Source organism: Monodelphis domestica, chromosome 3 (genome assembly GCF_027887165.1).
Source record: "Monodelphis domestica isolate mMonDom1 chromosome 3, mMonDom1.pri, whole genome shotgun sequence".
Classification (NCBI taxonomy): Eukaryota; Metazoa; Chordata; class Mammalia; order Didelphimorphia; family Didelphidae; genus Monodelphis; species Monodelphis domestica.
Genome location: NC_077229.1, coordinates 110,898,114 through 110,925,052, shown reverse-complemented (window position 1 = coordinate 110,925,052; position 26,939 = coordinate 110,898,114). Strand labels below are relative to the sequence as shown.

The following is a 26,939-nucleotide window of genomic DNA, read 5'->3' as shown; positions in this document are numbered from 1 at the left end:
CACTTTTAGATCTTCATCTCTTATATTACATAAATAAAACCACCTTTCTGTTGTCCTTAGCTTCCCCTTGCCAGCCTGAGCCTCAGGTATTGTTGAATACTGTTTTTATAAGACACTGCTTCACATTTATATTGTTTTACTGCCTTCGATTTGGTAGCACAATGAAGAGAACAGCGGACTTAGCAGAGTTAGGAAGTCCGGGGTTCAAATTCTCAGATACATATTAGCTGTGTGATCCTGGGCAAGTCTCCTAATCTCTTTCAGCCTCAGTTTCTTCATCTGTAAAATGGGGATAATAATAGCACCTACCTCTGAGTATTTTTATGGGATAAAGTAAGTTAATATTTGTAAAGGAGATTTGCAAACCTTAAAGTACTATTTAAATTATAGCTCTTATCATCATCCATTATTATTATGAATTATTATTCTAGCACTGTGCTCTCTAGCTACCCCAATGAGTTTTCATTTTAATAGGGAAGATATAATACATGAAGGGGAATGCTGGTCAGGGAGAAGGGGGGGAGGGTTTTGGTTTCAAAAGTTGAATTGGTGAGCAGAGCCATAGATTAGTTTATGTACTCACCATTACTAGGAATTTATGGCAGTGTTGATTTTATTTTAGTTCTAGAATTCAAAAGGGCTAGGGGTACCCATTCAGCAGCAAGGCCTTTGGCATTAGAATAAAAACATGGCTGGGGTTCCACTTGTAATAGCAGACCTAGGAAGGACTTAGGACCTTCAAAAAGCAAGCTCTAGGATGGAAGTTTCAATGATGAAAGGACCAAGTACTGAAATTATGGGTCCTACTAACAACAAGAACAATGGCAAATGTCAAGAGCAGCAACTGGTCCTTATATGCCTCTTTATGTCTTGGAGAGAACTCTACCTAGGTTATCTCATTTGATTCGAATCATTACCCTGTGAGGGTCATGCAAAAGATAGTGTACCCATTTTACCCATGAAATGGAAACTTAGGGAATTCAAGTACCTTGTCAGATAGCTAATAACCTTCAGAGGCAGCCTCGAATATGTGTTTTCTGACTTGTGTCCAGTTACAGTAATATGTTGTCATAATCATTATTTCGAGGGGCTTGGGCCTGACTCATTGTTGTCATTTAACTTTCTCGCCAAATGGAAAAGAGAACAAATTTCCCAGAAAGTCATTGCCAGGTGACCCAAAGGGTTGTATATTGTGTCCACGGGTCAGTGAGTAGGCAGTGCAAGTGGGAAAGCAGTGCAGTATAATGGAAAGAGAGAGCATTGACTTGGGAGCCAAAGGCTGTGAGTGCTATCACATCTCACCTGGGTAACTTCCTCAAAGTCTCTTAATTTCCTTGAGCCCTGTTTACTGCATCTTTAAAATGAAGGCATTAGATGAAATTTCTGGTTCTTCATTTGGGATCATCCCTTTTAGCAGTAGGTCTGTGAACTTGAATGGGGGAAAAATAACATCAAGCTTTCCTTTGATCTCTGCTTCATTTTATTTTATGCATGTAAAAGCATTATTTTGAGAAGAGGCCCATAGACTTCTCCAAGCTGTCAAAAGACTTCTTGTCTCCAACAAACTTAAGGACCCTTAAATCTAATGCCTTTTTCAGTTTTCTCTGATCCTATGATTCCTCAAGTCCCTTTTTGCTACAACAATCTATAATTCCTTTCCTCTTCCATGTCTCACTTATTCTTTGCTCTTCTTTTCATTCCTAGTCATACTTTCCATCTTCTTTCTTCCCTTGCTCTCCCCAAATCTCTTTCCCAGCTGTTCTTCCTCTTTCCTGTATTCTTTCTTCTCTGCCTTTATCCCTATTCTCTCCATCCCTCCCTTTCCTCTCTCTCCATTTTGATTTCTTCTTTTTTCTTTCCCACAGTTTCCATTAAATTCTATTTATTGAGCATCTGCCATGTGCCAAGCACTATTCTAGGCTTGGGTCATCCAAATATGAGTTAGTTCCTGGTCTCAAGAATTATCTTTTCTCCCAGAGTTCCTTGTATCTCCTTCTGTTCTTCCTCTTGCCCTTTCCTCCCAATTTTCACCCCCTTTCTTGTTCTCTTAGTCTCTGTTCCCTGCCTGGGGCTTGAATAATATGGTGATTGGTGGGGGAAATGGGCAGGCCCAGCACACATATGCTGGCTGCTGGCTCAGGCTGCTGGGAAGGGTGTAAATGAGTGGAGGGCAGAGGTTGGGCAGGATGCTGGTGGTTTGAAAATGACAATGGCTGGAGGGGCCTCTGGGTGTCCTTGGCTCAGGCTGAACCCACTTTGAGATTTCTTCACCTTCAGCCCAGAGCCCCAGTCTAGGGAGTGGTTCTCCATACCTTCCCTGAGATCCTAGGTAAATGGCACCCTGTAGCAGAGGGAAGAACATTGGCACAGACTGACATCTGCTGAACACAGGGCTCAAAGAAATGATGAAGTGGTACCTGAGAGGGTTTAAAATAAGTAGGACATTGAATAGCTAGGTCAAGTGTTCTCAGGCCACTAACAGTGAGAAGGGTGGAAAAGATCAGGGGTCTTAGAAAGTGGGACCTCTTCCTCCTGGCTCTCGCTAAGACACTGAGTTAGGCACCCAGTAGTTGCTCAAAATTGACTGACAAAGTCCATCAAAAAACAGGAGTGCCTGTTGTATGCTAAGTAGGGGCAGCTAGGTGATACAGTGGATAGAACACTAAGTTTGGAGTCAGAAAGACCTGATTTTAAATGTGGCTTCAGACACTTACTAGTTATGAGACCCTGGGCAAGTCACTTAACCCCTGTTTGCCTCATTTCCTCATCTGTAAAATGGGTATATACTGGAAAAGGATGGCAAACTACTCTATTATCTTTACCAAGAAAACTCCAAATAGGGTCTCAAAGAGTCAGACAAATTAACTGCTGAACAACACGTGCTGAGTGGTGGGAACACAAATTGAAGAAATGAACTGAGTGCCTCTTTATCACAGTAGGCAGTGCATCAATCTTGTAAGCTAAAGGTCTTGAGTTTGATCCTTGAAAGGAGGATGTGATACAGTGTGAGAGGCTTCTGGAGTCAGGAAGAGTCACTTGGCTTGGGCTTAGCCTCCACTTCAAGTGGATTGTCTTTACCTTGGGGTCCATTATTGTATTAAAATGGGAGGTTAAGTTGTAACAGAGGGGTTCAGACTTTCAGTATAGAGGGGGGAAGAGAGGAGAATCTCCCTTCTCAAAGTGGGGTACAGGGGAGACAGCTGATGTTTAGGGTTGACTCAGAGAGAGGAGAGGGGGTTTGAAGATTTTCCCCCTTCTGCTTTCCCTCCTTAGCTAAAGCTGCTCTCCCCAATTTGCTCTTGTCCCTCTTGTCCCCCCTCCACTACTTGAGACCAAAGGGTCTCCCCTTGATCTGTTCACTCACACTCAGCTTGGGGAACAGATAATTTTTAATGTCAACTCAATCAGGTAATACAAAAGAATAACTAGCACAGAAATAATGGGAAAGAAAAGTGGGGAAAGGGGGTCCCTGTCTCTATCTAAAACCCTTTTCCTCCCTCCTTGAGTTTTGGGGGAACTCAGGCCTTGGCAGCCTGAGCCCCCTGAAAGAAAGTCAGGTTGACTCACCTCTGGGCAACAGGAGCTGAGGTAAAGTCTGCTCAGGTTTCTCTTCAGAAAGTCCCTTCAATTGGGAAATGTTGGTGGGAAGGATTTCCAGTCACCAGCAGAAAAAGTGGGTAACCCTCAAGAGAAAGTCTTTTTTTCATCCTCTCCCTTCAGATTCTCAAGACTGAGAGAGACCAACTCCTCTACCAGCCAGAGTCTTCTCCCCCCCAGATTCCAAACTCCTGGGGCCTCTCCCCCATCGATGTTATCAGTTTCATACACTCTTCAGCCTGGTACTTTTTCTCTAGTGCCAGCCTCTGACACAGTATTCAGTCTGAAACTGCTAGCCTAAGATTCCCTTCAGGGTGGATTCTCACAGGAAGAGGGAACAAGGACAACTTTTGGGGTCTCCAAATTATAAGCTAGCCCTAAAACTTGGGGTTCATCAGATCTTACTAGGCTACAAGTTTGGGGTTTCTAGATTCCATGTTGACAGGATATACAAATATTGTGCTTCTGTACAATATATAATAATTGAAATTCTTGAGAGGCAGTATTTCTTAGTTTTAAAATAATTTATTAATTGACTGCTCAAGACTTCCTAAACTGATCAGTTGACTCCCTTCCCAGTCTGAATGGGTGCCCAAGAGAGGGAACTAACTCCTCGCTGAAGCCCTTTCCCCTGGCTGTCCCAGGACTTCTATTGGTAAATGATAGCCACTGAAGAGGTGGACTTAGAGACTCGAACTCCTCCCTCAATACTTTCTTTATCCCAGGAGCAGGAGGGTCTTTGTCTGTAGAAGGAATATGCCAAGGAGCCCTTTTCTTGCCCCCTTCTGTGGCTGGGTCAGGCCAGCCAGGCTGCAGAGCCTGCTGACTTCCTTTAATCTCACCAGTAGGTCAGGGTTCTCCCTGCCCTTAATCCTTTTATCCTTTTAAGATCTAAACAAAAGAAGGCAGATCCCAACCTAGGTTCATAGTCTGGGGGAGAAACAATTTTATCCTGACTCTAGAATCAGGCTCACTGGGAGGAGGGCACTAAAGGGAAAACTTTCACAATTCAGTATTCATTTTCCACACATATATACACATGAATATGCATCTAGAGAGAAAAGTGCCAATCCATCCGGTATGAGAGAACAAATCCAAATAAATATGGGGTAGTTTGGGAGGAAGGTCTCTGGCAGTTGAGAGGATCAGGAAAGACTTCCCATCTAAGGTGATGCTGGAGCTGTGAAGGAGAGAAGTTCCATGAGGTGGCAATAGGGAGGGAGTATGTTCCAGATATGGGCAAAGGCTACTGCAGAGTCTTAGAGGAGGAAGATGAATGTCACACATACATGCATAAAAGTGAATCTTAGAGTGAGGGGAATCGTGAAGATGAGGGAGGCAGGGGGTGAAGAGTTTTGAATGCCAAGCAGAGGAGTTTATATTGGATCCTAGCCTAGCAGGAGTAATAGGGAGCTACTAGAGTTTCTTGATGTGGGGAATGACACTCAAGGAAAAGTCCCTTTCAGCAGGGAGGAGGATGGAGTGGAATGGGGAGACAATTGGGGCGGTGTTTTCTGTGAATAGATGTTGGGGGCCTTGTTCTGAGGTGGTGTCTGTATGAATGAAGAGAAGGGTGTGGTGGGAGTGAGATTATGGAGGTAGAGATGATCAAATCTGGCAATTGATTGGACACTGGGGTGTGAGGGAGAGTGAAGTTGAGGATGGGTACCAGAATGATGAGCCAGAGGCAGGCAGAAGGGTGTTTGCTTTGCTAGGAATAAGGATATTTATAAGAGGGATTGGTTAGGAGTCATTTGATTTAAAAGGATCTCTTACCTCCTAATAGTGACTAGATGCTTCAGTGAATAGAGTGCTGAGCCTAGAGTCAGGAAGACTGGAGCTCACATCTGGCCTCAGACACTTCTTAGCTGTGTAACCTCTGTTTGCCTTAGTTTCCACAACTATTATATGGGGATAATAATAGAATCTATCTCCTCATTGTTATGAGGTTCAAAGGAGATAATATCTGCAGTGCCTGGGATAATGGTTGGCAATTAATGCTTGTGTTCTTCCTTTCTCATTTGGCAGCTGGCAAAACTGAGCCCCTCTGGAGGGCAGGTAGTTTGCTCTACTAGTAAAAAGCAGAGCTATGATTTGAATGTGTGGCTCTTGCTTGATTCCACATCTAGGGCTCTGTCTCACATTTCAGTGTAATCACCATGGGGAATTTAAAAAATCTTTTTTTGTGAAGAGTCCAGGAAGGCTTCCCAAAGTAGGTAGAATTTCAGGATTGGTAGATGAGAGGCTGGAATCTGTCTTACTAGGCTAGTCAGAGAAAGCTGTTCCAGGCATATGTAGGGGGGTCTGAAGATGAATGGTGACTGGGGCAGTGGTTTTCCAAGGCATCCTTATTTTTTGCCTCCTCTGTCCTCTTCATCCTTCATGGTCAATTATAAGCATACTTCCCTGGGAAGCTTCCTTTGACTATTTGCTGTCACCTTCTTTTGCTCCATCTGTATTGGCATTTAGAGTAGTACAACTCAGCACTTAGACCTTAAATCTTATCTTTATGAATGTTCCCATCACTCCTACATAACCCACACTCTCTGTGCATCTCAAGATGTGGGGTTCACCAGTGGAATTGAGTGTTGGCTACAAGAGGGGGTTGAGAGGAAGGGAAGGAAAGAACATGACTCATATAACCACGGAAAATTTTTCTTAATCAATAAAATAAAATTTTAAAAATTAAAATTAAAATTAAAAAAAAATAGATGTGGAGTTCATTGGGGGAAGGTACTAAGGTTAGAGCCAGAGATTCAACTCTGCTTCTTATTTTGCTTGGGATCTCAGACAAATCCCTTAATGTCTCTGGGCCCCAGTTTCCTCATCTGTAAAAAGGAAGGGGTTGGACTGGATGATTTTTGGGGGCTCTTACAGATCCACTGTTACAATCCTATATATGCCTTTCCATAAATACCTCCTAGGTAATCCACCCTGCACATTGGAAGTCTTCCTCCATTTCTTTTTTGTAATTGATATATTTCTTTTGATTTCTCTGGTCTTTTTTCATTGTCTACAGCATCAATGCAGTGCATTATAATGGAGGTCCTTGGAGGGGACTGCAGAAGTCAGGAGGAAACTGAGTTTAAATGTTGCTCCTCACACAAATTGATTTTGTGACCCTGGGCAAATCACTTAACCTTTTGGTGCCCCAAGCAACTAAGACTATAAATTGGCATATTGAGATATCAAGTTTTCCTCTCCAGGAGTGACCCTTGTATATGAATCAGGTCCATAACACACAAACACAGACACACACACACAGACACACACACACACAGACACACACACACACACACACACACACACACACAGAATCAGGTAGCACTAAGGACTCCTCCTTAGGCTTGAAATGTTTTTCCCCTTCTTCTTTTCAGTCAGTCAGTCAGTCAGTAAATATTAAGCACCTTTTATGGTCCTGGCACTGTACATTGGGGATTCAAAGAAAGACTTTCAAGGAAAGTACAGTGGGGGAGATTAGATGCAAATAATATTTATACAAACAAGAAAGATACAGGATCAACTGGAAATAACTCATTCATTAGAACTCAACTCTGGGGGCAGTGAAGTGGTCCAGTGGATTGAGATCCAGGTCAGGGTTCAAATCTGGCACAGACCCTTCCTAGCTGTGTTAACTTGGGCAAGTCACCTACCCCCCATTGCCTAGCCCTTATTGCTCTTCTATCTTGGAACCAATGCACAGTATTGATTCTAATATGGAAGATAAGGGTTTTTTTTTTCCCCCAAAAAGCTCAACCCCAATATCACTTTCTCCCAGAAGCCTTCATTGATTTCTCAGATTAGGAATGACCTCCCAAGACCTCATTTAGCATGTTGTTTAGTATTTGCCCCTCTGTTGCATTTACCATGTAACTTTGTACATCATTGTTACCTGTGGGGTGGTCAAAGGGAGGCAGCTTGGAGTAGTGGATAGGAAGAGTGCTGGGCTTGTAGTCATTCCCACTTGAGTTCAAACCTCACCTTTTACTGGGTGACCACTGAACCTTTTCTGAATTCGAGATAGCTCTCTAAGACCCCAAGTTAGAGATGGATCACATTCTGCATCAGCGAGGAGTTCCATCCTGATGGAATCTTAAGTCCTTTCTGTATTGGTATTTCAGCCCTTTATTGGAATGGGGTTCCTGAGAGATTCTTATCCATCAAGGGTTATCAACAAGAAATGAAACTAATGCTCTATACATAATAGGCAGCTTATTGTAATAACACAATTACTACCTCAGTTCATCCCCATTCTTTATTCCCACCGTACCTACTGCTTCTTAGTACACTCTGAGACAGGGGCTCTTAACATTTGAAGTGCCGTGGAACCCTCTGGCCTCTGGTGAAAAGTTGTCTGACAAATTCAATAAACTACATAGAATTTACAAGAGAAACCAATTATATTTAGATACACTTACCAAAAATATTTTTAAAAATGAGTTTGTGGATGCCAGGTTAAGAACCCCTGAACCTAATATATCTTGTTCCAGAATTAAGCAAAGACACTTTGATTATTAGCTGTTATTTATTTTTTTATTGCCATATAAAACACACTTCCATTGTTGTAAGAGAAAATTCATACCCTACCAAAACCCCAAAATAAAACCAAAGATACTCTGATGTGAAAGATGACTCCAACAGTTCTTTCTCTGGCAGTGGATAGCATTCCCCATCATGTCTTTCAGGATTGTCCCAGATCAGCATGTTGCTAATAGTAGCCAAGTTTTCACAGATTGATTATTAGATTTAAATCACTAGAATTAGCCGTGCAGTTATAAAGAGAATGAAACATTGGCAGTAGCAGGCGTTGATAGAGTAAGCATAGCTGGAAGGGACTTTAGAACAGAAAGTGCAAGAAGGACATAGAACATGGAATGTGAGAACCTATAGTATGAGGAGCTGGAAGGGACTGGTCTAGGTAACTCCCACATTCTATAGGTGAGGAACTGGAAGCCCAGACATAGTGAGGGAATTGCCCAAGCTCACAAGGTGATTTAAATGCAGAGTTAAGATTCAAACTCAAGTCTCCTAAACCAAGCCAAGTCTCAAGTTGTTGCTCAGTTGTTTTTCAGTCACCCACAACTCTTCATGATCCTGTTTGGGGTTTTTCTTGGCAAAGCTAGCCATTTCTTTCTTCAGTTAATTTTACAGATCAGAAAACTGAGGTAAAAAATTACTTGTCCAGAGTTACACAGCTAGTAAGTGTTTGAGACTGGATTTGAACTCAGGAAGATTGAGTTCCTGACTTCAGGACCAGCACTTTATCCACTGTGCTACTTTTTCTCTTCCTACATCAGGATAGCACCTGTCTTTCCCCTCCACTCTCCATACATATAACACCCAACTCCCTATCTTCCATGAAGAGAATTAAATCCTAGAATGTAAGAGATAATACCAACTCCTTTGACAGAGAATTCAGGAGCTAAGAGTTCAAACTCTTCCTTCCTTCCTTCCTTCCTTCCTTCCTTCCTTCCTTCCTTCCTTCCTTCCTTCCTTCCTTCCTTCCTTCCTTCCATCCATCCATCCATCCATCCATCCATCCATACTGGATAAGGGACTTCTTGAAGGTTCCCCAGCATCTCGAAACTTTCTCTTTCCCAGGCACTCTTCCTGCAGTAAACACTTAAGAAATGTTTGTTGAATAATATTGGAGCTGAGGGCCTGGCACTTAAAGCCAGGTATTCTCTGTCCTTGATTGTGCTTTTTCTAATAATTCTCTTAAAGTTAGGGTGTGGGTAAGTTCTCTGAGTGTGGGGGCCACTAGTCCTCTCAGATTGTGGATCTACTGGGGCCTCATTTTCTCTCCTCCCTCTTTTCCCCATGAGCTTTCAGAAGCTTGTGGCCTTTATAACTTGGCAACGGTCCCTCTACCCAAGCACAGAAGTCCTGAGCCATTGAATTCCCCAAAGGGAACTGTGGTCTCTGTCCCCTCTGTAATTAGCGCTGATTGCACAGTGGAATGTTTTTGTTTGTAAAACCCCACCAAGAAGGGCAGGAGGCTGGGAAAGGAATAGATTTTGATATTCCCTTTGGAGCCCTGTACTTGGAGGGCCTTCAGAGCTGTAGGCTCACCAGGGCAGTCAGCTTTCAGAGGGGTAGAAGGAACCACTTGGTCACTCCTCTCATCCCCACTTTCTGGGAGTGGAAAGTTAGCAGACCCTTCCCCATCTTCCTAGCATTTTCCAGATTTTATTTTTTTCTCCACACAGAATACTCATCACTTCCCTGGCTGTTGACCAATAGATTTTCACTTGGTGTATTTCCTTGCTAGGTGGCACAGTGGATGGAGTCCTGGACTCAATCAGGAAGACTCTTCTTCAAGTGTTCAAATCTGGCCTCAGGCACTTAGAGGCTGTGGGATCCTGGGCAAGTCACTTCACCCTGTTTGCCTCAGTTTCTTCATATGTCAAATGAGCTGGAGAAAGAACTGCCAAACCACTCTAGTATCTTTGCCAAGAAAACCCCAAATGAGGGTCCAAAGAGTTGGATACTATTGAACAACAGCAACAAAATCCCTATATTACCCTTCTTCTCCTCTAAATTGACTGTTACATATCTCCTTCATTTGATTGTAAGCTCATTGAGGGCAGGGACTGCCTTTTGTCCCTTTTTGTATTCCTAGCACTTAGCATAGTGGCTAGCACATAGTAGGTGCTTCATAAATGTTCATTGACTGATATGGGGAGATTTGTTTCAGTGGGATTTTGTTAGGGGAAAGACAAGAAGGAAACATAAATAATCAGGTTTATTTTTGGGAAGGTTGAGAGGGAAAGAGTAAAAAAGGGTAAGGAAAATAATTATAATTATAATTAATCTCAAAACTAATTCTATTTTAAATCTAACTTATTAAGCTAAATACTACAGTCCAACAATGGGTAAGAAGTTGGATTTGATGACATAAGAGACCTGTGGTTTATAGTTCTTTAGTCTCACAGTTCTGTGTTCTCCTATTCTGTTAAGGTTCTATAAGTCTTAAGATTCTTTTATTCTAGTATTTTGTGAATCTAAGACTTTTTGTATGATTCTCTCCTCTTTCCCCTATTTCCTTTTCTTTCCTTTTTTGTATTGAAAAGTTCTGTGATTCACTTAAAAAAATGAAAACAAAAACCTTTACCCTAGAATCAGTACTAAGTATTGGTTCTAAGGCAGAAAAGCTATAAAAACTAGGCAGTTGGAGTTGTGACTTGCCTAAGGTCACACAGCTAGGACAGCTCTGAGATCAGATTTGAACCCAGAACCTCCCATCTTTAGGTCAGTCTCTCTCGCCATCTACCCACCCCTAGTATTTGTATGAATTTTATGAATGAAGAAACTGAGATAAAAAATGGCTAAATGACTTACTTAGGATCCCATAGCTAGCAACTGACATCCTGGATGTGTTCCATGGATCTGTAAGCAAAAAGCATTCTAGAAAGAGAAGCTATAATTATTATTTATTAAATACAGATTACATGCTTGTCCCTGTCTGCTTTGGGTTGCCCTGGAAGAGATATAAGAGAAGGATGTGCCCTGCTCATTTGAGGTTTATAGAAAGTCTAGAGTATACTAACACAGAGTATAGGATGTTACACCTAGGGGGCATCTAATAAGTGTTTTGTGGCCAGAATCAAATTGGCAAAGACAAGTCACCCATCATAGTTGATAGTTAATAGAACAATTCAAGTCACTTTATTGTGATCATGAGATGTTTAATAGAGACACTAAGTGTTGAATGAATTGACCAACTGGAGAGATCAGTGCAGCCTGGGAAGGCATACCAGATGAAATAGGAATTGATCTGAGCCCCAAAAGATAGGTGAAATTTGCAATCTGTGAAAAGGGGAGGACATAACAGGCAGAACACAATGGTATCCCTGGAACTCTTTCAGACTGAAACTTGAAACTCCTCAGCAGGAGGTATCTTTAACAGGAGTTTTGATTCCCTTCTCCCCTGCCCCTTCTACTTTATCCTGACAATGCTGTCATTACAGTCCTGGGAACATGTCTGTTCTCCTCTCTGAGTCTCAGTTTCTTCATCTGTGAAGTGGGACGTACATTTACTCTACTGGGTAATTGGGAGAAAGAGCTATATAAATGTGAACTTTTTCCCCTTTATTTTAGAAGGAAGCAAGCAGGAACTAGATCCATGCTGAGGAAGGCATCAGCTACATCCTCAGCCAGCTTTGTTCCTCAGTTTGAGGAATTTGTGCTCATAATCTCTCATATACCTTTTGATCAACTAGCTTCTTTTTTTTCGGGTTCCAAAATAATTTCATACCACCGGACTATAATCAATCAGCCAGTCATGTAGCTTTTATTAAGCGCCTACTGTGTGCCAAGAAAAGACAACTAGGTGGCACAATAGATAGAGCACTATCCTGGAGTCAGGAAGACCTGAGTTCAAATCTGGATGCAGAAACTTACTAGCTGGTAGGTGGTACAGTGGATAGAGTGCCAGCTTTGGAATTTGGTCTCAGACATTTACTGGATGTTCGATGTTGGACAGATCACTTCACTTTATTTGCTTCAGTTTTCTCATCTGTAAAATGAGCTAGAAAAGAAAATGGCAAACCACTCCAGTATCTTTGCCAAGAAAACCCAAAATGGGGTCATGAGTTGTACATCATTGAAACTACTGAATAATTACAAAGTGCCAAGTGCCAGGACTACCAAGGGAAACAAACCCCCTAGATCTTTGCTCTCCACAAGGAGCTCAGAATCTAATTTGAGGTCCAAGATAGTAGGAAGACCGCCATTGGATCACAGGAGAACAATGATCTCCCTTATTTATTGTTTGTTTGCTTCTCTGTATAACCTGGAGTAAGAAATGAAATCAAAAGATCCAGGTTTTGAATCTTGGATCAGAAACGTTTTTGCTGTGTGATCCAGGACAAGAACTTTATTTTTCTGAGTCAGGGTTCTTCTTGGCCCTGAAGCCAGTGCTCTATACATTTCACCAAGCTGCCTCTCATTTCCTTCTACAAAATGAGAGTGAAAAATCAGTCAATGAAGGGAAGTTAGTTAGCACAGTGGTAGAGTACTAGGCTTGGAATTGGGAGAACCTGGGCTCAAATTTGGCCCCAGACACTTCGAAACTGTGTGACTCTGAGCAAATCACTTAACTCTGATTGCTTAGCCCTTGCTGCTCTTCTGTCTAAGAAACAATACTAGGAGAGAAAGTATGAGTTTAAGAAAAAAAAATCCAGCAACAAGCACTTATAGTACTTGTTTAATTTATCTTCCAGTTCATACTTTATAAATCCAAAGATTTCTGCAGATTTTCTGCATGTTTTCTTAGTGTTTGTCTCTACCCAAATCTCAGTATGTTGGTGTTAAATGAATCTTGGTAGAATTGAATTTGGATCTTACATCAACCATCTGATGGAGGTAGTACAGTGATTTCTTACCTTTTTTTAAACCAGATGGGGAAACTGAGGTACAGAGGAATTGCATTTGCCTAAGGCCATACAGCTAGGAAGTGGCATAGACAGATTTATCAAGCATTTTTTAATACATTTTTTAAACCTTTACTTTTTGTCTTAGTAACAGCTTTAAAACAGAAGGGCAAGGGCAAGGCAAATGGGGTTCAGTGACTTACCCAGGGTCACCCAGCTAGGAAGTATCTAAGGTCAGATTGAACCTGGATCTTCCCAACTGGCACTCTCTCCACTGTGCTACTAGACTAACAATATTATCTTCTTTCTCTCTACTAATAAATACTTATAAATTGAGCATTAAGACTGCAAGATTAATTTTTATTCATAACTCCCTAGCTGCCCCACATCAAGCATTTATTAAGTGCTTTCTACAGTCGAAGCTTTCGTTGTTTGTGCTTAGCTGTTTCAGTCATATCCAAATCTTTGTGACCCCATTTGGGGTTTTCTTGGCAAAGATACTGGAGTGCTTTGCTGTTTCCTTTCAGGCTTATTTTACAGATAAGGAAACTGAGGCAAACAGTTAAGTGACTTGCCCAGGGTCTGAAGCTGGATTTAAATTCAGGAAGAGGAGTCTTCCTGATCCCAGTCCTGTACTCTAGAGCTAAGTGCTAGGAATTGAAGGAAAGGTAATTAATTACACTATCTCTTCCTTTAGGTTGCTTATATCCTTATAGGGGAGACAGTATGCAGATAAGGATGTACATACAAGTTCTATCCTGTGTAAATGGTGGGCAATCTCAGAGAGAAGCTGGGTGGAGGAGGGTCCTGTGTTTGTGTGTGAGGGGAGGGCAGCCGTTGAAAAAGGCCTCCTGAGAGGATGGGATTGGATCTAATTCTTGTAGGAGGACAGGGAGACGGAGGTAAGGCAGGATAGCATTCCAGGAATGAAGGAGAGGAGATGGTTTGAGGAAGAGCAAGGAGGCCCATGGAACTAGACTGCAGAGTATGGGAAAGGGAGTAGATTGGCTAAAGACTGGATAGGGAGGGAGGGACCAGTGGGAAAAGAGCTTGAAAAGCCTGACAGGAATCTTTAAATACTGGAAATCTTAGGGATCCACTAGGTTTGGGACCAGGGCTGTCTCCTCATCTTGAAGATGCCCTGCCCTAACCTCCTTAGCCCTATCAGAGGTGTCTTAAGGATGATGGGGGGCAGGTGGCCTCTGCCTTTTCCCTGGGCTCTCCCATTTCCTCAGAGCCCCCAGGCTCTGCTCTTCTGTGGTAGGGTTTAAGGGGCATTCATGAAGAAACTCCACCTTCTCTGGCTGGCTCTGCTTGGCCTTGCAGCCCACCTGCCACTGAGTGGGAAGCCAGACCTGATTACCTTTCTGGGAAAGCTATTCTTAGCAGCCTTGAGGGAGCTCAGGGGCTGTTCCTAGAATCCTTGCCCAATGCCCTGCAGGTGGCCTCAAGGGCTGCATGCCCAGCTCTTTCTGCATTCTCCTCACCCAACACAATTTGAAGCAGGAGGCTGAAATGCTCACAGGACAAGCTCAGATTGTCTTTGACCTGCCTTCAGGGCACTGTTCCCCCCCTCTCCCCCCATTCCCTCCTCTTTCAGGACTAATTGGAAGAGGCTCATATGTGTCAGGATGCTTTGATTGCCTCGCCCTCCTGCCTACCATTCCATAGAGGAATAAATACCTCTTTGGCCTATATTACCTTGGATAAGTCACTTTGCCTTTCTTGGCCTCAATTTCCTCATCTATAAAACAAGAGCGTTAGATTACATGATCTCTAATGGTCCCTTCCCACCCTAAATCTCTGATTCTATGATCCTCAAAGGGGGAAGCAACCCTACAAGACTAGGAACCAGGGGCCTGGGGTCTGGGCCCAAACTCTGCCACTCACATGCTGAGTGACTTTGGGCAATCACTTAGCCTCTCTGGGTTTTATTTTCCTCATTTGTAAATTAAGGGGGTTGGCCCAGATGAGCCCTCAGGTTCCTTGCCACCCTCACCTTCTGTGAATGCATGAGTAGGACCTCTAAGAGGAGGCAGGTCCCAGGGGAAGGATCTAAGAGATGCCGAAATCCAGACGTTGCCCGATTTGGGGAGGCTGTGCCATCCCTTTGTGCCAGCCCTTGGCTAATTGCAAGCACTTGGTCTGTTTTTCTTTTATGCCTGTTTGTTTTTCTTGGAAAACCTTGGAAGCCAATTCTCTTACCCAAGAGCAGAGGACCGCTGTGACTCAGCGCTGTGGTCAGGTTATCTGCTGATGAGAGGGGGCCTGGTTGTCTGGGAGCTGAGATGCCTAAGCTCCGTTCCCAGCTCTGCCCAGGACTTGGGTGACATGGCATCAAGGGCATGGGGAGGGGGCCGAGGTCAGAAGGATCAGAGGACCTCGAGCCTGACGAGATGGTAGAACATAGAATGTTAGAGCTGACAAAGAGGCTTTCTTTATAAGGCAGGACTGCACGGGAACCTGAGATGGTGATCATTGGCTGATGAAGGTCACGTGGATTGTCTCATCCAGGCTCCTACCTTTACAGCCGGGGAAACTGAGGCTCACAGAAGCACAGTGTCTGGCACATCAGAAGGGGGCTTAGTAAATGTTTATTGATTAACAGCTAGTATTTTACATGGGGCTGTAAAGTTTGCCAAAGCTGTTGTCTCATTGGATTCTTGCTCCAACCCTTCGAAACAAGTGCTATTATTATCTCTATTTTCTGCTTGAGGAAACTGAGACAGACAGAGGTGGTGGGACTTCCCTAGGGTCATACAACTAATAAGCATCTAAAGCCACGTTTGAACTCAGATCTTCCAGACCCCCAAGTCTTTTGTTTTTATTCACTGCCCACCTTGAAGTTTGATTTGATTGCCTAGGATTAGTTGAACAATATGGCTCCACACATAGTAAGCAAGAGACAGGTTCTGAACTTGGGTGACAGAAGGTGAGAGCTAGAAGGGATCTTCAAGACTATTAAGTCCAACTTCTTCATTTTATTTTTCATTTTTTAAAAAAAGTTTTGTTTTTATACCACATTTCAGATGTGGCAAAATCCATTCTAGCTTTCAAGCAGTCCATTGTCATAGAGAGAAAAGATTAAGTACAAATGGCTGGTTCAGTGACTACACTGCATAGTTTATACAACATTCTGCATCTATAGACCCTCTCCTCCTTCCTAGGAAAATAGGGAGGTGCAGGGACAGACTTTTATTATAGAGAGGAAGAGACCAAGATGTAGAGAAGGAAAGTGATTTTCCTAGTATTCTACAAGGATAATTAGGAGAGCAAAAATGAGAACCTAGATCTTCTGGCTTCTGATCCAAGTTGGCAAAAGGCTACTTGGGAAGCAGGGAAGATAACCTATGGAAGAAAGCACAGTGGATTGAGTGTTAGGGAGTCCTGGATTCAGATTCTGGATCTGCTAACTGCTGATTCACTGAATGGATTGAGCAAGTCTCTTTCCCTCACTACATCTAATGTTCTTTAAAAAAATTTTTTTTAAACCTTTACCTTCTGTCTTAAAATCAATACCATGTATTGGCTCCGGGCTAGACAGGGGGACCCAAGTTCAAAAATGTCCTCAGACACTCCCAAGTTGGTTTCTCTTGGGCAAATCACTTGGTCTCTGTTTATCTCATTTTCCTCAACTATAAAATGGGGATAATGGTAATGCCTACTTCCCAGGGTTGTTGGGAAGATCATATGAGATCATAATTGTAAGGTACTTAGGACAGTTCCTGGTACATACTAGGCATTATAGAAATGTTGGCTGATATTGTGTGCATGTTTGATGCATCATGTTTGCTATTATTGTAGTTATATTAGAGATTGAATCTAAATTAAAAAAAAAGAAACTGTGATTATTATTATGACTGCCAACTCTCTTTCTAAGCATAGCATCCAAGATAAGGGTATGTTGTCCCCTCTCTACTCCCCCTGGTTGGTTTTTCATAATGGTTTGAGATCTCATATTATACTCAGGAGGAACTAGAAGAGGGGAGGGAATCAGAGAGGTGGCTCCAGTGTAGACAAAGATTGAGCTTCCTCATCCCCTGTCCCATCATTCCTTTCCCCACTAACTTAGAGCCCATAATGTGGAAGTAAGGCAGACTTGGGCATCCTTCAAGCAAAGCCAGGGGACAGCAGTCAGTTCTCTTTCCCCTTTAAGACTAGGATTTCTTGCAACAGGATTAGGTTGAATCCTCATCTCTCAGTGGAGTGTGGTGGGGTTGGGGGAGAAAGAAAAGTAGCAGAGGGGAGACAGAAGGAGGGAAGATGTGATCAAAATCAGCATGATGTAGTGGACATTGGAACCAGGGGTTCTGCATGTTCATCTGGGCCCTGCCACATCTCTCTGTGACTTTGGGGAAATTACTGTTCTCTTTCTAATCTTTAAAAAGAAGTAGGTTTGGGCTTGGTTAGGTGGATCAGTGGACAGAATTCCAGGCCTGGAGATGAGAAGTCTAGGGATTCAAATCTGGCCTCAGACACTTCCTAGCTTTGTGACTTTGGGCAAGTCATTTAACTCCAATTGCTTAGCCCTTACCACTCTTCTACCTTGGGATCCATACTTAGTATTCATTCTAAGATGGAAGGTAATGGTTTAAAAATTTAAAAAAGAGTGGGGGTTGAACTATGACTACTATGGTTCCTTCCTGCACTTAAATGCTGTAACCCTATGCTTCCTTCTTCAAGTTCTCCTGTCCTACCTTCTCTCCTTTTTATGTTGTAGTAATCAGAGATTATAATAACCTGGGGGGGGGGTCTGTGGATAGATTTTAGATGGTATGTCAAGTTGGAGGGGGAAAATACATCTTTCTTTTCACTAACCTATGGTTTCCTTTGAAATCCTGTGCATTTACATCATGAAGAAACTGAGGGAAACAAAGTCACATAACTAGTAAGGATCCGAGGCCAGTTTTGAACTTAGGTCTTCCTGAAACCAGGCCTGGTGATCTGTCTATTGCATCACCTCATTGCCCTGTTAATATAAGGAAAAAGTTCCCTAGCCACTGGAAGCTGTTACACAGCACAATAAGCTGCCTTAGTAGGTGATGAGCCTCCCTGTCACTTCAGTGACCAAACAGGACTTGGGTGACTGTCTTTTGAGGATATTGTAGAACATTAACAGATTAGGAAACTAAGGGTCAGGCAGATCAAGTGGTTAGTTTAGTCTTTGTCACATCTGGACACACTGCTAGTGAGTGTCAAGTAAGGGATTTGAACCCAGGATTTCTGATAGCCTGTTAAGCACCATATAAGATTGCCTCTCTTTTGACTGTGAGATACGTGGCTTCATTATATTTTTCAGAGAGGTGTTCATGGCTACATTCTCATTTGAGCTTCAAAAAACCTTTTGCAGTAGGTTAATTAGGCACTATTCTCTCATTTTGGCAGAAGACATTCCCCAAAGGGGAAGTAACTTGCTTGTGGTGCCTGATGATTTTCACATTTTCCTCCTTTTTTTCTTTTGGCCTCTCTTGGTTTTCTTTCTGTCTTTCTGACCATGACTTCTGAGTCTCCAAAAACAGATCATCATGGTTGCCTCCCAAGCTCTGTCCTGGGCACCCTTCTCTTCTCCCTCTACATTATTTTTTTGATGATTTCATTGGGTCCCATGGGTTCTATTATCTTCATGCAAACTCTTTGGTTGGGCCATCCTCCTCTCCTGAGTTCTAGTTCTCCAGCTGTCTGTTGGACACATCTACCTAAATTATCCATAGATATCCCAAACTCATCATGTCTTAAGCAGAATTAACTTTCTTTTATACTTACTCCCCCTCCAGATTTCTTCAGTACCATCTTTCTTCCAGTCACCTAGATTTGTAATCGACATCATCCTTGACCCTTCCCCACTCTCATTCCCCATATCTGATCAGTTGCCAAATCCTGTCAATACCACTGACCCAAGATTTCTCACTTCTGATGTTCTCGTCACTGTATTTCAGGCCTTTATCTTCCTTTGCCTGGATTATTGCAGAGCTCTCATATTAAGTCTCTCGGTCTCAAGCATCTTCTTCTCCAATCCATCCTCCATGTGGCTGCCGAAATGATCTTCCTGAAGCATAGTTCTGATCAAGTAACTCCCCTCTTCAAACTCCAGGGACTCCTAATTGCCTTGACATAAAGCAGACAACTTCAGCTTTGTTGGCATTTAAAGCCCTTCATAATTTGGTTCTAGCCTACTTTCTAGATTTATTTTATATTGCTTCCCTCCATATGTTGTTCGTTCAGTTGTTTAACTCATGTCTGATTTTTTGGGACCTCATTTAGAGTGTTTTTGGCAAAGATATTGGGGTGGTTTACCATTTCCTTTTCTACTACATTTTACAGATGAGGAAACTGAGGCAGTCAGAGTTAAGTGAGTTGCCCAGGGCCACACATTGAGTGTGTACCTGAGCCTGGATTTGAACTCAGGTCTTCATGATTCCAAGCCTGGCCCTCTATCCACTGTGCCACTTCCTTCCATCCACTAGGGTTTAAATACTTGTATATATGGTATATACTAGGCATCACAGTGGTTAGAGAAGTGAACTTGGAGTCAGGAAGACAGGAGTTCAAATCTGGCCTTGGGTATTACCTAGCCATGTGACTTTGAATAAGTTATTTAATCTTTCTCAGCCTTGGTTTCTTCATCTGTAAAATGGGAATAATTGCACCTGCCTCAAAGGGTGGTTGTGACAATGAAATAATAATATTTACAACTCTTAAAGTACTCCATGAATTATTATTTCATCCTAGCCATACTGGGCTACTTTTGCTACTCACTGCATCCAGCATTTGACCTTCTTGCAGAGGGCTTTTGGGTAGACTCTGCTTTGTCTTAAATATTTGACTTCTTTGAATCTTGGCATCTGTAGCTCTCTTTAAAGCTTGTACTACTGTGTTGCCCTAACGTAGCTATTTAGGTGTCATAACCTCTATTCCAAAGCTCAGCAAAGTGAGTGGCACATAGCTGACGTTGGTAAAGTCATATTGAATGGGGCAGTGAGGTGACTCAAGGGATAGAGCCAGACCAGAAAATGGGAGGTCCTGGACTTAAATCTGGCCATAGATGCTGGGTGAGCCTGGGCAAGTCACTTAACCCATTTGCTTAACCTTTATTGCTCTTTTGTCTTGGAACTGATAACATAGATTTTAAAATAGGTTTTAGAAAAAATAAAGACATTGAAATGCAGAACTGACCAAGAACAAGACCTGCCACCTCCCTCTCCAAGCTTTATTTGTCTTCCATATGCATTTACTCATTTGTAAAACAGGGATCATTTTGGGGCTACCTGTGTTGGAAGGTGACTGCTTGGAATGTGATATACAAACCTTAATGCGTCCTCATTATTTCATGTCCAGTGAAAATCTAGACAGAACTAAGGCTAGAGAGCAGGTGTCCAGACTTTCAGGCCGATTGATGTGGCTCTATTGATTGGGTCTCAAAGAAGGGAGGTTGGTTGATGCCTTGACTTTGGGTTGGGAAAGGTATGAATTCCTCAAAGACAGCTTCCTGGTTGAGTTCCTGTTCTGACCTGGATTCTTTATCCTGTCCTCACCACTTATGCTGGGTGCTCTGTCCCACTGGCTTTCCCACTTGGGTCTGGTGGAGGTGAGGGTAGGGTGTCCCCATTGAAACATCTCCTGACCCTATTATTGAGGGAGTAATTGACTGGTTGTGGGAATCCTTTCAACTTCCAAACCTGTGATTTTGAACCCTAATCCTACAGCTTTTACTAGTTGTGAGACCTCAGGGGAATATACTTAACTTTTTTTGAACCTCAGTTTTGACATCTCTAAAATGGAGATAATAATACTTGTACCACCTACTTTACAGGGTGGTTGTGGGCCAGATGCTTTATTAAACCTTAAAGAGCTATAGAAATGAAAACTACTATTTTTACTTGCCTCATCCTTGGATCTGAGTTTAAAGTCTCTGTAAGTGTACAAGACAGTTTGGTTTTTACCATAATTGGGGTTTGATTATGGCTATCATTATTAACCATTGCTCTACTTCCTAAATGCAGAGGCTCTTCATTCCTGGGCTTCTGTAGCTTCCTAGACTCTCTATTTTTCAGGAAGCATGCCTGGGAGTCAGGAGAGACTAGCTGTGTGACCATAGGCTAGTTCTTAATCTTGCTGAACGTCAGCTTTCCCACTTACAGATGGAGATGATAGCACCTATACCACCTATCTTACAGGAGTGGGGAGGGTAATCTCAAATGAGAGATTATGTGGATTTTGAATAGTTTAAAGCACTCTACCCTGTAGCGTACTTAAAACACTGTCTTAGTGTTTTAAGTCTTAGTGCAATTTTAAGCTTTCCAAACTTCAGGAGTTTAAATGCTACAAACTTCTAGAAAATGTCATTTCTTGAAAAATTGATTATTTAAGTTTTTTGCACTTGTTTCATTTTGTGACTTTTGAATAATGAATTTTAACATTCTAACTTGAACAAAATGGGGCATCCCATCATTGGACATTGCGTGTGGGACAGACCAGTGATTCCGTCAAGGAAGTCCTTTTGCTTGGCTACCTTAGTCTTTTGATGTGTCTCCATTCGACATTTTCTGGTTGGGTCACATCAGAACTGTATGCATTAAAATGTCAGTTTTACTACTTCTAAGGCTAGGATTCCCAGGTCTTTCAGCCCCTGAGCAGCAGCTGGGGAAACGTTTTTTACAAAATTCAAATATTGACAAGAGGGATGTAGAGCAGAAGACTGAAGTTCTGTTGAATTTAATAAGAATAAAATCATTATTTTAAATGGAAATAATTATCCTTTCAAAATGTTGTTTTTGGTAACTTTGCAGCTTTTATACTTTTAAAGTTATTAAAACCTGAAAACGGCTCAGATCTTTGTGACATGCTGAATAAATGCTAATTTCCTCCCCCCCCCCCCCCCCCAGCCTCTGCTTGCTTCCAGGGTTGTTTTCTCCCATCTTCTCAGCCGTGGAGACTTTGCAGCTAGTTAACTAGGTTCATTTAGAGTGAGTGTCACTTGGTGGTGAGGGAGAGCAGACCTCATGAGAGTGAGGGAGGCAAAGTGATGGAGCTGGAGATAGGAAGACCTAGCCTTGAAACCCATCTCATTCAGACCCTGGCTGTGGGTGACTCTGGATGGATCACTTAGCCTCAGTTTTATCACCTATAAAACAGTGATAACAATTGCACTCACCTGATTGAGGAAGATGATGCTATTGACCTGGTGATGGTTTTTTATCCTCCATCTTGATTTTCAGTTGTGTTGCTGAAAGCCTTTGGACTTGCCTCTTCCCCTTTAGTGCCTAGAACAGGGCTGAGCATATGTGATAGCAGTAATAAGAGTGATAACTGATGCCTAGCTAGTGTGTTAATGTTTTCAGTATATTTTACACTTACTGTGAACCTCTCAATGATGCACACTTTGAGGTTGAGTTAAAACTGACAAAGGTTCTTCTCGTGACCACCTTGCAATGTTGATAGCCCATCCATATGATAGTTATCTTGTCATTGATGGGGAAACTGAAACTTGGAGAGGGAAAGGGAACTAGTGATCTGCTCAAATTTGTTACTTGAGCCACTCATTGGTTTCCTATAGCAGAGGTCCTCAATGTGGGATCATGAGGCTTGTGGATAGGTTTCAGGGAGAGGAAATGTCTATGAGCTTGGATGGGGAAAATTACATCTTATTAATTACTCATCTCCCTGATATCTAGCATTGCCTTCAATTATTTTTAGGAAGACAAACCAATGTGATTCTGAAAAAGGATCAGAGGCATCACAGTTTGTAAGCTTCTTGAGGTCAGGGACTCTTGGTATCCTCAGCCCTCACACAGTGTCTGGCACACAGTAGGTCCTTCCCAAATGATCAGACTGCCAAAGGAGTTTCTTTTTTTTTTTTTTAAACCCTTACCTTCCATCTTGGAGTCAATACTGTGTATTGGCTCCAAGGCAGAAGAGTGGTAAGGGCTAGGCAATGGGGGTCAAGTGACTTGCCCAGGGTCACACAGCTGGGAAGTGTCTGAGGCCAGATTTGAACCTAGGACCTCCCATCTCTAGGCCTGGCTTTCAATCCACTGAGCTACCCAGCTGCCTCCACCAAAGGAGTTTCTGAGGCAACTAGGTGAGCACTGGACCTGGAGTCAGAAAACCCAAGTTCACACATGTTCTCATATGCTTTCTTGCTGTGTGACATTGGGTATGTCACTTAGCCTTTTTCTGCCTCAATTTCCTCAACTGTAAAATGGGGATCATAATAATGCCTACCTCCCATGGTCTTTTTGAGGGTCAAATGAGATCATATTTGCAAAGTGCTTGGCTCAGCATCTAGAACCATAGTAGGTACTTAATAAATCTTGTTTCTTTCCTTCCATGATTAAAAAAAAAAAAGTTGATTTCCTGACCTCAAGAGATAACTGGTGGCTTAGCAAGATGGGAGGCAGGATGCCCATATTGTTTTAGTTGGGTTTTTTTTCCCCTCTAGAACTCTGCCTTCACAAGAGTCCTGTTTGAAGAGTATTTGGGAACACAGATTATGTAGAATGATAGTCTGATGGGGCTTAGAGGGACCTCTAGCTGAGCCCTCTCATGTCACAGAGGAGGAAGCAGGCTGTCTCAGAGATGGGCAGTGAATTACCTTAGCTCACACAGCACATGGGCGGCTCGACTGAGGTTGCTCATCCAGGGCTTTTTCTATGTGCCCTGGGAGAGGTCCTGACCCACAGTCCCCAAGGTCTGGGGACCCTCACCTGCTGCGTTTTGCAGCTCTGCTGCTCCCATAACCTTGTTGCTCTTACCTGATGGGCAGTATCTAGGGTTTGTTGCCATGCACCAGAGGAAAGGGGGGGCGCCTTACTTTACCGCTGCCTGCCCCCTCTCTCATCTTCTCTGGCCTCCAGAGCTCCTTTGCTCTGTTTTTTCCTCCCAGCAAGCCTGCTTGCAGATGCCTGACTCTAAATATAGAAAACAGGTGTGGGTGAGCAGCCAGGGGCCCGGTGTTTATCAGCGGGGCCTTCACCGTCTCCTGCTTTCAAAACAAGTCCATCCGAGCCGCCCCATCCTAATGGGGAAGACTTGGGCCTGGCCACGTGATGCCTGAAAGCTCTATAAATAGCCTCGGAAATATGTTGCTTGGGCTATTGAATATCCCCGGAGAGCCGTGGGATCCGTCCCTGCTCGGGTTCCTGCTTCCTGCAGGAAGCTTCTGGGAGGATGGGAGTTGTTTACCATCCCAGGCCATAGCAGCCCCGAAGTGTGCCCCAGTGTGGTGGGTGCCGCTCAGGACTGGAGAGGGAAGCCGGCCAGGGTCGTGGAAGGGTAGCCCAGGCCACAGGCTCCCAGCAACAGCTGGTCTCTGGAGCTGGAGAGGGATGGGGATGACTGTTGGCCCCATGATTTCAGGATTGGGTAAGTTGGGAATGGTGAAATAAGCCTTTCTGGGGTTGGAGATTGGCAGGACATGGGATAGAGATTACCATTATTAGTCTCTCCCATCTGGAAGCAAGGGGAGCTGGGAGCTGGAATCTATTAGCAAGGCAGAGAACAGGTAGAAAGATCAATGGGATCTAGAATCAGAAACCCTGGGCTCTTATCCTGACTTTGGTACTTCCTAATTGCTGGTCATTGGATGGTCATTAACCTATTTGGACCTCAGTTTCTTCTCTCTATAAAATGATTCTCAAAGAGCCCTTCTAGCTCTTAAATCATATAATCTTATCATTCTGGCTGGACTGTCTGAAACCTCCTCTCCCTCCCCACTGAAAGATGGAAACAGCCACCTTCCTTCACCCCTCAGGATGGAATCAGCTGAGAGCTACAGGATCCCCTGGCTAAGTTCTGAGATGGGAAAGAGAGAGCAAAGGGGGCACAGGGAGTAGGGACAAAGGAGAGAGAACATTCCTGGTGCATTTCAGAATGGAGCAGAGAGCAGGGAGAGGGCCAGTCTGGTTTGGAGACCCCTGGAGTGACTGGGATTCATGAGCTGAGAATAGCATGTCAATACTTTATTCAGTAAAAAAGAAGAAAAAAATAGCTCAGGGGAACTCCAGGCTGAGTGGTAGGCTGGGAACCCTGGATAATTCAAAAGCAGCAGATAGTCCAAAGATTGTTACCTTTTCTCTAGGAAAACCTAGTAAGAACTTCTGCTATGGGACAGCTTTCCTTTCTGCAGCTGACTTGACTGTCTCATTCTTTTTTGCACATTTTCAGAACATGCACACCTTCCTGAGTCTGTGGCAATTGGGCTGTGAAGTGGGCACTTGGACCTGTCCTAGGATCCAGGCATCCCAGCTCTACCTCTTGTTCTGTGTCTTGATAGTAAAAATATTGTATGTGGAGTCTGGAGACTTGAGTTCCCGTCCCATCAAATCCTGCCTCTGACACTTACTAGCTGTGGGACTATAGGCAAGTTGCTTAACTCTCTTTTCTTGTCCATTAAATAGGAATGACAATAATTACAACAAAATCCTCACAAGCTTTTTGTGAGGATCAAATGAAATGGATGTAATAAACATTTAGTAAGCATCTACTGTGTGTCAGGCACTGTGATCAGTGCTTTACAAATATAATCTCATTTGATCCTCACAACAACCATTTGACAGATGAGGAAACTGAGGCAAAAAGAGGTTCAGTGACTTGCCCAGAGTGACATAGCTAGTAAGTGTCTGAGGCATGATTTGAACTCGGACCTTCCTGACCCCAGGCCCAATACTCTTATCTACTTTGCCATCTAACTGCCTGTAAACTATGCAAGATTGGTTTCCAAATAAGCAGTGAAATAATTTATCAAAAACACTTTGCAAAGTTCAAAGCACTATACAAATAGAAGAAGCCATTATTCTGATGAGACAAATAGGTAGGAACAACTTGTGATTATACTATTATAATATTATAATTATAATAGGTGATTATTTATTTGTAATGGGCTAGAAAGAGCCTTGAATTTAGAGCGAAGAGATCTGAGGTTTGTATCTCAGTGTCAGTAACCTAACTTAGCTGTTTGACATAGGGGAAATCACTGCTTTTCTTAGGAACTCAGTTTCTTTATCTCTAAAATGGGCATCATAATACTCACATATCTACCTCCTGGCATAGGGTTGTTTGATGAAAACCCTTTCTAAGAGCTTGACACATTTGTGAACTTAATAAATGCTTGTCTGTCCACTCTTAACTTGTTGCAGAGATGGAGAATTTGCTTATTTGTGGAGTGGCCTCTGTGCCAGGTAGAATGGAGGCCAGCTGCTTGAGATGTCTGTGTGGGGAAAGGAATGTGTGAAATGGATGTGACTGCCTGCTGCTGCTTTCAGGGTGGATCTTTATTCATTTATTCATCCCCATTCTATTCACTGGCAAGCTGAAGACTGGGCTGATGTACCCAAGAACCCCTCTAAGTTATAGCGGATAGAGCTAAGCCTCTGATTTGGGAGCTGCAGCCTGCGAAAGGAATAAATCTGGGATTAGTGAGGTTGGATAGTGTCTCTCTCGCTGCCTTGCCTCTGCCTCTCTCTGCCTCTGTCTGTCTGTCTGTCTGTCTGTCTGTCTGTCTCCATCTATGGTGGGCTCCTAGGGATGTGTTGAATAAAGTTTTCCATGGCTAGTCAAGGGTGACATTCCTTACAAGGTCTTCCCTCCGGTGCAAGACCTTCAAAGGACTGGTGCCATAGAGGATTCCTCCGGTAGGCTTGCCTGTCTTCCCCACCACATATGTTGTATCTGATCAGGCAGTGCCAGCACCCAGCTATTCTGTTATAGAAACCAAGACCATGCAGCCTGACTCCTTTGGGCTCCAGCGTGTGCCCTTTCTTGGCAAGGTCTCCCGTGCTCCATGCGTGTGCTCCTCAGTGGCGCCACTCCCCATGTCACTTGCTGGGGGCTGGCGGGTGATAGTGGACCATGGCTCATGTGGAAAAGGCCAAATGTGCTTCCTATTTTGGAAACTGAACTTCTGCCTGAGTCAGGGACTCTGTTGCCCTTCCCGCCCATTTCTGCCTTGAGAGCTGGGATATTTTACAGGGC

General features: G+C 43.1%; 1 protein-coding gene across 14 annotated transcripts in view; it reads left to right on the top strand.

Annotated features, from left to right (window-relative positions):
* PTP4A3 (protein tyrosine phosphatase 4A3) overlaps window positions 1-26,939 on the top strand; it is a 246,418-nt gene that overhangs the window by 166,896 nt on the left and 52,583 nt on the right. For 2 of the 14 annotated variants that reach the window (XM_016431914.2, XM_016431911.2), the window contains exon 1: window positions 24,067-24,332. The exons of the other annotated variants lie outside the window; for them this stretch is intronic. The gene's annotated coding sequence lies outside the window, so the exon portion shown is untranslated. Of the gene's footprint in view, window positions 1-24,066; window positions 24,333-26,939 lie in introns of those variants that run through there. 14 annotated transcript variants of the gene reach the window in all.